This window comes from Ctenopharyngodon idella, chromosome 21, assembly GCF_019924925.1.
Source record: "Ctenopharyngodon idella isolate HZGC_01 chromosome 21, HZGC01, whole genome shotgun sequence".
Taxonomy (NCBI): Eukaryota; Metazoa; Chordata; class Actinopteri; order Cypriniformes; family Xenocyprididae; genus Ctenopharyngodon; species Ctenopharyngodon idella.
Genome location: NC_067240.1, coordinates 11,720,618 through 11,730,372, shown reverse-complemented (window position 1 = coordinate 11,730,372; position 9,755 = coordinate 11,720,618).

Here is a 9,755-nt window from a genome sequence, read left to right as displayed (position 1 = left end):
CGGATGCATTGCAATAGACGGGGCATAAATCATCCGCTTGGCTTCACAGACAGATAGTGGCCTTGGCTGTATGGGGCTGTACCAATAGCATTGACAGAGAATGCTTGTGTCATGCCATCTGTAAGTTTAAGGCAGGAGAGAGGTCATTCACACTGACCTTGAGGTAAAGTTACACATGTGGGTATTTGCACTGTCATCGCCAGCACACTCTCACCCCAAAAACAAGTACTTCCTAAATTCTGTTGTGCACCACAAGGAATTCATCAGCTTAGGTGGGCCAGGGCTACAATTCTTACTCATACGAATGGTTCTGGGTTAAAATACCACTTTATTTTTTGTTATCTACTAAAATTGCAATTCTGTGAAACTTGATGTAAAAAGTCTCATTTTGTTCATTTCACTTATTTGATTAACTGTAGACCTCAAAGCAGTGAACACTTAAACCTAATATTTCTATCACATTATTTTGGCAGTTGTTTTGGGTGGGCTTTTCTTGGAGTGGGGAGGTTTTGGTGAGCTTTTGGGCTGGAAATCATCGATCCAATTTGGTAACACTGAATTATGTGCTTCGTAACATTTTATTTCCATTGTCCACTTTATACATTCTACTAAGTAACTTTGCAACTACATTTCAACTACCAGTAATTGGAGTATTAGTAGACTGTCTGCCTAAAATCTGCTAACACTTTATTTTGATGGTCCTCCAGCAGACATTCGATTATAAGTAATTTTGCAAGTACATGTCAACTTGTTCTACTAACCCTAACCCCAACCTAACAGTCTAATAATAGGTTTAGTTTACATGTAGTTGCAAATTAATGAGAATTAGTTGACATAGTTGCAAAGTTACTTATAGTTAGTAGAATGTCTGGTTACACTTTATTTTACAGTGCCGTAGTTACATTGTAATTACTCAAATAAGTACTGAGTACTATTAATTAACTACATGTACTTACTATAGAGTTACAGTAGGGTTAGGGTTTGGTTTAGGGTTAGTTACTTGTAATTATGCATAATTTATTGTTATTACTATAGTAAGTACATGTAGTAACGTGTAACTATGGCACTGTAAAATAAAGTGTTACCGAATGTCTAAAGTGAACTATCAAAATAAAGTGTAGGCTAATCCACTACTTTACCTGTCCAGCATGGTAAACAGAAATAATTATAACCACACAAGTGTATAAACCATAGACTGTAAAAAAAGATGGACGACACACCTTCACTCTCTTCCATTGTAGTAACTGAAGCCACCAGTGTGTCAACATGGCGCTGACATCTTGAGTCTGCGCAAAGTGAACTTGGAGCCCGAGTCTGCGCAGTAGAGAGCGCGCAATGGAGCCGCGATATCAAGGTCCCGCCCACACTCCCGCAATATCGGTTGCGGTGTGAAATAAACAGTTCTGGAAATGTATAAATTAAAGTTAAAGCTCCAATCTCCTCCCGAAAATCCAGAGAAAAGTCCGTTGGTGCTGTTGGAAAGTTCTTAAATGTACAACAGTGTATCCTATATATATATATATATATATATATATATATATATATACTTTAGTATATATATATATATATATATATATATACTTTTTTTCTAATATAAAAATATAATGCTTTTGGATACTCCCTCTCAACTGTAACAGTGAGATACAGGACTGTGCACCAAAGAAAGTGAAATCATTGCCGGTTGTGTGTTCGATTTGCCGCCACGGCACATTTAGCATGATACAGGAGATGTTTTGCAACCACTGCTGAACGATTGCACAACGCGAGTTGAAAGAGTTGAATTCTTTATAAGTGTTTGTGTCAACACTGGATCCTGTCAACACCTAAACCCCCTCCTGTCTCTTTTTTGCGGCCCTCCTGTTGTCACAAACATCCTCTCGCAGCAGGTGCTCCCGTTTCATGTGACAGCTCTTTAATACCTGGTTTGATCTGCGTAGTCATATCATTATTTCTTCTCCCTGCACGCTTCAAACTACTCACTTCTGAAGCCAGAAGAGTTATACACACACAGTATATTTAATAATCATTAACAAAAGGGAGGGCATATGAAGACTGATGGAATAGATGGAATTTTCCTGCGATTTATAAATCGAGATCATTTTATCGTCTTGAATGTGAAATCCTTTTGAAACAACAAAAAATTCATTCTCATTCTGAACGAAATGTTGCTAAGCACCTTTAAAGTCAACATGACCTTATTTACTTTATTAATGCATGTTCCTGGGCTTTTTGTAAACAATTCATCTGTGCATGTTATTCCAAAGGGGAAAAAACTGTTGACTTCATAATATTTAATCAAAATGTACTTTGCTCTTTTTCTGAAATGGTTTTCCCTTTCTGACAATGTCACTTGGGTTATGTGGCTACTGAATAATGGCAGCCAATAGCTATTTAGACATTGTTTTAACCAATTTTGGCTCCATTCAATATAGATTAACAATCAATACACAGTACAAGTCAAAAGTTTGGAATAATTAAACATTTTTAAATTGTTTTTTTGAAAGAAGTCTCTTTTGCTCACCAGGGCTGCATTGATTTGATAAAAATACAATAAAAACAGTTATATTTTGAAATATTATTTCGATTTAAAATAAAAATTCTATTATTATATATTTTAAATTCCTTATATTTTATTCATATGATAGCAAATCTGAATTTTCAGCATCATTACTCCAGTCTTCAGTGTCACATGATCCTTCAGAAATCATTCTGTCTAATGAAATCTTTGGTGCTCAATTGTTGCACTGTTCACTGTTCAACACTGATAAATGTTGAAAATGAGTATGATACATTTTGTTTTTCAGGATTTTTAGGATTATATCACAGTTTCCACAAAATATTAAGCAGCAGCAAAAAAAAAAAAAAAAATCAGCAAGGATGCATTAAATTGATCAAAAGTGACAGTAAAGACATTTATAATGATATAAAAGATTCAGAAAAATGTTTTTTTAACTCTTCATCAAAGAACCCTGAGGGGGGAAAAAAATTGTACACAACTGTTTTCAACATTGATAATAATAAAAAATGTTTCTTGAGCACCAAATCAGCATATTAGAATGTTTTCTGAAGGATCATGTGACACTAAAGTCTGGAGTAATGATGCTAAAATTCAGCTTTGCCGTCACAAGAATAAATTACATTTTAAAATATAATTAAAATAGAAAAGTTATTTTAAATTGTAATAATAGCCTATTACACAAAATTACTGTTTGTATTTTTGTATTTTTAAGTCTTAAGAAGAAACTTTTAAAAACATTCAAAAAAATATTACTGATCCCAAACGTATGAACAGCAGTGTATATATACTGTATATCACATTACAGTAGTAAAATGGGCTGCAAACATCAATTTATGCTTTCTTGTGGTTGTCTACTAGTTTAATTGTATTAGACTCGATTAAGTTATAAATTGATTTGACACAGGTTCTGGCTGCTGCTATTTCAGAGAATTCTGAGGCACAATTTGAAAGCTGTAGTCTAAACATTTTCTGAATAAATGAGCAAAAACCTAAAAGTGCTTCGGTTATCCCTGCTCTCTCTTACAGGACACATGAAAGTGACTATGAGAAAAAAAAAGTAACGCAAAAAGTGTGAAGTTATGTGTCAGAGAGACTAAAAGAGAGCGGGAAGGAGAGGGAACTGTGTGTTTACAACTGGCCTAATGTTTGTTCGAGACAGCATGTGTAGGTCCGCAGTCTGACTCCGGGTGACAGCGCTCACAAACAGAAGAGAAATAACTGGCTGTCACAAATCAAAGCGATAAGCAGCAGCACTTTCCAGACGCAAAACAAGAGATGGCCTCCAAACAAACTGTGCAAAGCTCTAGAGAAAATGTGTCCAAAAATATTCCTCTCCTGAACAAAAAGCAACTATTCCAGGTTTTTAATAGTCTTTCACCTTGTTCATTCACTCTTTAAGGTTTGCGTCTTTTCACAGACCCCTGAGCTACTCTGCCTTAATCCCTCAACCTCCCCACTTCTCTTATGTCAAATCAAATTAAAACAGCTGAAGACACAAGCTAATTCCACGTTTCCGACATTGCCTCAAATCAGGCAATTGCAGAAATGAGTTCAACCAAGTCAGAACATTAAGGAAGTGCTTTAATGAATGCATGACATTCTGACACTACAGACAACCCTTATTTTTCCAACTGTATCAAAGTGCAGCTTTTCATACTGGATTTGACGTTACTACGATTTTACCTTTTATTGATTCACTTGACTACTAGAGCAAAACAGTATGTGTTCCTCGACAAAATATAGATAAAATAAAATTTTGCAGTGCTATTCACAGAGCTGAAAGTGCATTCTGGCAATTACAGAGAATTGGGCACCATCAAGCCTCCCGTGGCGTTACTGTAAATGCTGTACTGTAGATATCCAGCCCTTTGCTTTTAATCTTTTCAAGATTTGCAAATACTGTTTTGAAATTGCTTCTTCTTAGAATTTGCAGCTACTTCTAACAGCCTCCAAAAACGCTAAGTACAATCTTAAACAACACAACCCGATGACTCAGCAAATAGAATTAGATTAAATACGTGTGGGGATAAGTGAATACAGCCTGACTTTATATTCTTTTTTTAAAAAGCACAGAAATGCTTCATCTGTACTTTCAAGTGAGATTTGTTGAACTTTCAATGCTCTTCTCTGAGTTTGTCAGTAGCTCTGGGGAATAGCTACATTTCAGACATACACTGTAAAAAATCTTTTAAGGCAAACCAGTTCAACAGCCTCTAAATAGCTTAAACTGGAGCAGAGAGCAGATTTCTTTTTAAATATTCTAATACTTCAGACAAATCTAATAAATCATACAGCCAATCGTACAGACAACTTCCAGATATTTTTTAAAAACTTCCAACAAACCAACAGGCTTCTTTGAGCAATGTCGGCTTACATGAGGCCTCACTTATTCTACACAATTATTCTATTCTCACCATATAAACACAATGTACAAAACAATCATCCTAAGAAGAACAATGAAACAATGTGACGGTAATATAAATACTAAAGACCTCTGAGGTCATTTTCACTAGTTGCGCTTGTATGAAAAGAGAGCAAGTTTAAGCTTGTTTTCGCCATGGAATAAATCATTTTAAAAAGGTAATTGCGACTTTTTTCTTACAGTTCTGACAAGTTCATATCACGCTTCTGAGAAAAAAAAGATAACCAAACTCTTAATTCATATTTTTTCCTCTCTCAGAACAGTAGGCCTAACATTTATAAAATGTTGTGTAGAAACCGTCCCACATTTGACCTTACAATCATTTCTCAAATATGCGGACGTGTGATTTAGAAAATGAACGTATGCACAAAAACGTGCGTACGCATCTCTTTCAGATGTGAAATTTATAAATCGCAAATGGTTTCAGATCTCCGCCTTGTAAACGCCGCCTAATGTCATTAATTAATAAATGTCATTAATGTGAGTGATAAGAATTGCTTAAGTTTCCAAATACCTGCAGTTCTCAGACTCTCTGCTACAAGAAAAAATAAAATAAAATAAATGAGTACGCCTGCGTACGTGGCGCTAAGCACTTTTCCACGTCAAGACCGTTTTTATAAATATGAACGTTGGCGTATATTTTAGCATACGCACGCACTACGATCAAAAATGTGCGTATGCACGTTTTATAAATGAGGCCTATTAACTCGCAATTAAAAAAGATAACTGTGACTTTTTTTTTTCTTTTTTTTTACAATTGTGAGTTTATACAGTATCTCAGTTTATATCTCGCAAATTTGACTTTATAACTCGCAATTGCGAGTTTGTATCTCACAATTCTGAGGGAAAAAAAAGTCAGAATTGAGATAAATTCACAACTACCTCTTTATTTTTTTATTTCGTGACAGAAACTAGCTTCCACACAAGTCTGCTTTCTAATACGAGACATAAAAGTAGGCCTACAGCCGGTGAGCTCGAGTGAGCGGCGTGCAGTGGTGTTCTGAAATGAGGAGGCGCATTTTTTAATTTTTTATGAATCAAATGTAAATTCATGTGCATTACTCTCAACGTTGACACATCTTCCTTGTTAAATGAACATTACTTTACATTACATCAAAAGAGAAAAAAAGAAACCAAATACAATTCTATTTTGTAATTTTACATTAACAATGTATAGCCTACTAAATGTTCTATTTATCAAAACCAAGTCAATCTCATCAAGTTAGTGTTTTTAAGCATTTCTACATTCATTCCAAAATAATAACTAAAGGATGTAACAATTTAAACAATATATTGTATTTGAGTATTGATGTTTTTCTTTTTAATAGTCAACTTAGGCTATTTTGGATCATCAGTCATGCTCCGTAAACACCGTCTGCCACAGACACGAAGATGTATTTTTAATTTCACCAAGCTGACTGCACTAAAAATCGTTTTCAGTCCATTTCAAGTTTGATTTTGACATGACATAAAGCAGTGATATCTAACTGGGTGTTCTGTTTACTTACTTTTCAATTAGTCTTCCCATTGACGGCATCATTTGTTCATTCAAACTGACGCGTGGAACGTGCACGTAAACAAGAGGCGGGATTTATCGCACAAACCAATCATATCCAATCATAACCAATTACATCCAATCATAGTGCGATTGAGACATTGCCTCCTCTCAGGTGACTTTCCCCCATTCATTCTCAATTACCCATCACAAAACCCACCGCACACTTTCTATGAGAGCAAAGGGAGGCATGACTCCTGCAGTAACTTTACCTGCGGGTGTCGCTGTTGGGCAGTGTTCCTTAAGAAATACGAGTGACTTGCGTTCTTTTTAATGTCATAATTTGTAATATTTGTGTTGTTTTATACGTAATATGGATTAATTTCTCATCCTATTTTTTTTGAGGAGGCACTGTCTCCCTTGCCTCCTCGGATAGCATAGCTATGGACAACGGCGAATATTAGGAAATATCATACCATCAACATGGCGTATTGTATACATCCTGGATTGCATTCATACTACACACATTCACACTATATAGAACTATACTTATTCAAAAGAAGTACCTACTCAGAGTATGGGATTTCGGAAGAAGCCTTAGCGCTTTATTGAAGTGGGTGGGCACTTTGCGTGATTTGTGTGCTGTGATTTGCTTGTTTTGATTCTCTGATTGGTGGAGACTTCTTTACAGAATCATGGGTAATGCACAGGATTTTACTTTTGGAACTGTTGCACTTTAAAAGTTCTGAAATGTTCATACAGATGGTTTCAAAACTAAAATCCTTAGTTGCTTTGCTCAAGGCAAAATCAAATCAGCAACCTTGGTTACCAACTCAGATCCACTACACAACATATCATCATTTATCTTTTTTTTTTTTCTTTTTTTTTTTTTTATTTTATGAGAGGCCTGCTCTTGAAACTTTATCATCAATAGCTTGTTTTTCATTAGGCTACAATACCTCTATACTATCAATTTTGCGAATGCGCAAAAGAGAAGAATGAAGATGTCTTTAATAACCTCTGACCTTTCTTTTCCAAACATCCTAGTTTTTTGTGGAAAAACTGAAGGCCTACCGTTTCTATTAAAAATCAATCTTTCTCTTCCTTAGTTTATCATTTCCCCTTCTCCCTCATCAACTTGTGGAAGCTCGCCATCGTGTCTGCTTTGAAACAGCTACTCTGTAAGAGGATGCCAAGTCCTCCACACTCTCAGTGCTTTTGCACTCGCGCAGCAGCACTTCAGACTGCTTCGCAATTAATGAATAGCGCACGTTTATGCCAAGCGATTGCTTATAAGCTAATATTGATGAATTATGACAACGTTTACTACACGATTATATGGTAATATGTTTTAGACGGTTGTAAGAATGCATATTTTATCTCCCTCATGAGTAGCCTGGCTACAGTGCAGACTGCAGACATTTCAGAATAAGAGTCACGGTGTATTTCGGGATGGTTTATAATTATCATTTTTTCCTGGTCATTATTGTTATTTTGTTTACACAATAAACTGTATTTAATTTAATTTCTATTTAATTCATAGTAAACTACTGTATCTTCTGTCACAGGAAGGAAAGACTAAGAACATTATTTGACACATTATTCAATATATTTTACAAGTATAAGGGTTATTATAGTTAACTAAAACCATAAAAAAACTTCATTACTTGAAATAAACGTTAACTTAAATAAAAAAATAAATATATATAAAAATGTAAACTTATTTTCTTTCATCTAGTTTCCAAGCTTTAGCATTCCTTACAAATGCTTTGAACAACTCAGAATGTCAGTGGAAAAAAGCACATAGTTCATCATAACATCGTAATATAGATCATACACCCGCTATATTGCTAAATCTATCTGATTTTTCATATCAACAGAAAAATATACCGGGATAATGGCTTCTCTCGAGACTCTCCTGCTAGCTCACTGTTAATGATATGCTAAAGCCCGCCAGAACTTTGACGTGATTGGTTACAAGGTAGTTTGTGACGTCACAGACACCAGCGATTTCAAGCCTTGGGTTTGAGACTGTCTTTTTTTACTGCAGTTTTAAGAAGAAAATACTCAGCAATAGTATTGACATGAATTTGCACTTGGTTTGTCTTAAAGCATATTAAAAACACCACAGACATATAAACAACATTAAAAATTTGATTTTCACCACAGGGGTCTTTAAGTTATATCTATGAGTAAATTCAGCTAAACAAACAAACAAAAAAAGACATGGTAACATTATCTCAAATAAATCCATAAACTCTTTGAAATGTACTTGAAAAAGTGCAGATTCACTGGCTAAACATACTGCCTTTGAGCAGAATTAAATACAAGTGAGAAGCGAAAGGAGCTAAGAGCAGATCCGCTGTGTTTGGCCCACATCGTTAAATGTGGGCAGAGAAGGGGGAGATCCACTAATGCATGTTAATCCAGCAACACAATGACCTCAATCCAGCAAATCTGTCAATAGAATATCCAACGCTCCGGATTAGGTGACTGTTGAAATGATAGCAGACGTAGCTGTTATTTAAAACATCCTACACACAAACGTGCTATGCTCATCGTATTCTTGGAAAATTTTACAGATTGTTGTAAGATTAAGTAGTCAGGAACTAGACGGTCAAAATTGGTGCATTTTTTTTTTTTTTGGTTCACGTCTATCAAACACTACAGTGGTGCTTCTCAAACTGGTTGTGCTTCCTATTTTACACTTGTAGTTGTGGTTGAAGTATATCTGATTTAAAATTAAAATATTAATATTTTCATGAGCTGAAAAAACCCAGTAAATATTAATTAAACATGAAATAGGAAAACTGACAATATTATAAAATCATAGTGTGATTTGCAGCCTAACACATTAAGTATTAAATGAAATATCCTGTTAGTATTAGACATAAAAAGATATGTTTTTCCCCTTCCCTACTAAAAGTGAAACAATATTTCTCTACACTATCTTCATCAGCATAGAACCGCAACCCATTTTTGGTGAAGAACAACTCCTAAAGTAAAAATTTAACATTTGGCTTGCTTTATACTAGAATAAATGTTTTTAAATACAAATTATGTTGTGAAATTAAAATAATAATAATAATAATAATAATGTAGTAAGGCAAAGGTAACATGTTTTGTAGTGTACTTTAAATGTCACTGTTCACAACTGTGGAAGAAACTTGGGGCTATTTTGGAGATGACTCCCTCTAATCTACAAATCTACAACAGTCCTGAGGTGCAACACAGATTATCTGGCCTAGTCCAAGCTATTTCTCCAAATGCAACGAGGACAACGCAATTTCAAGATATGAAGCAATGCTCAGTTGGAGAGA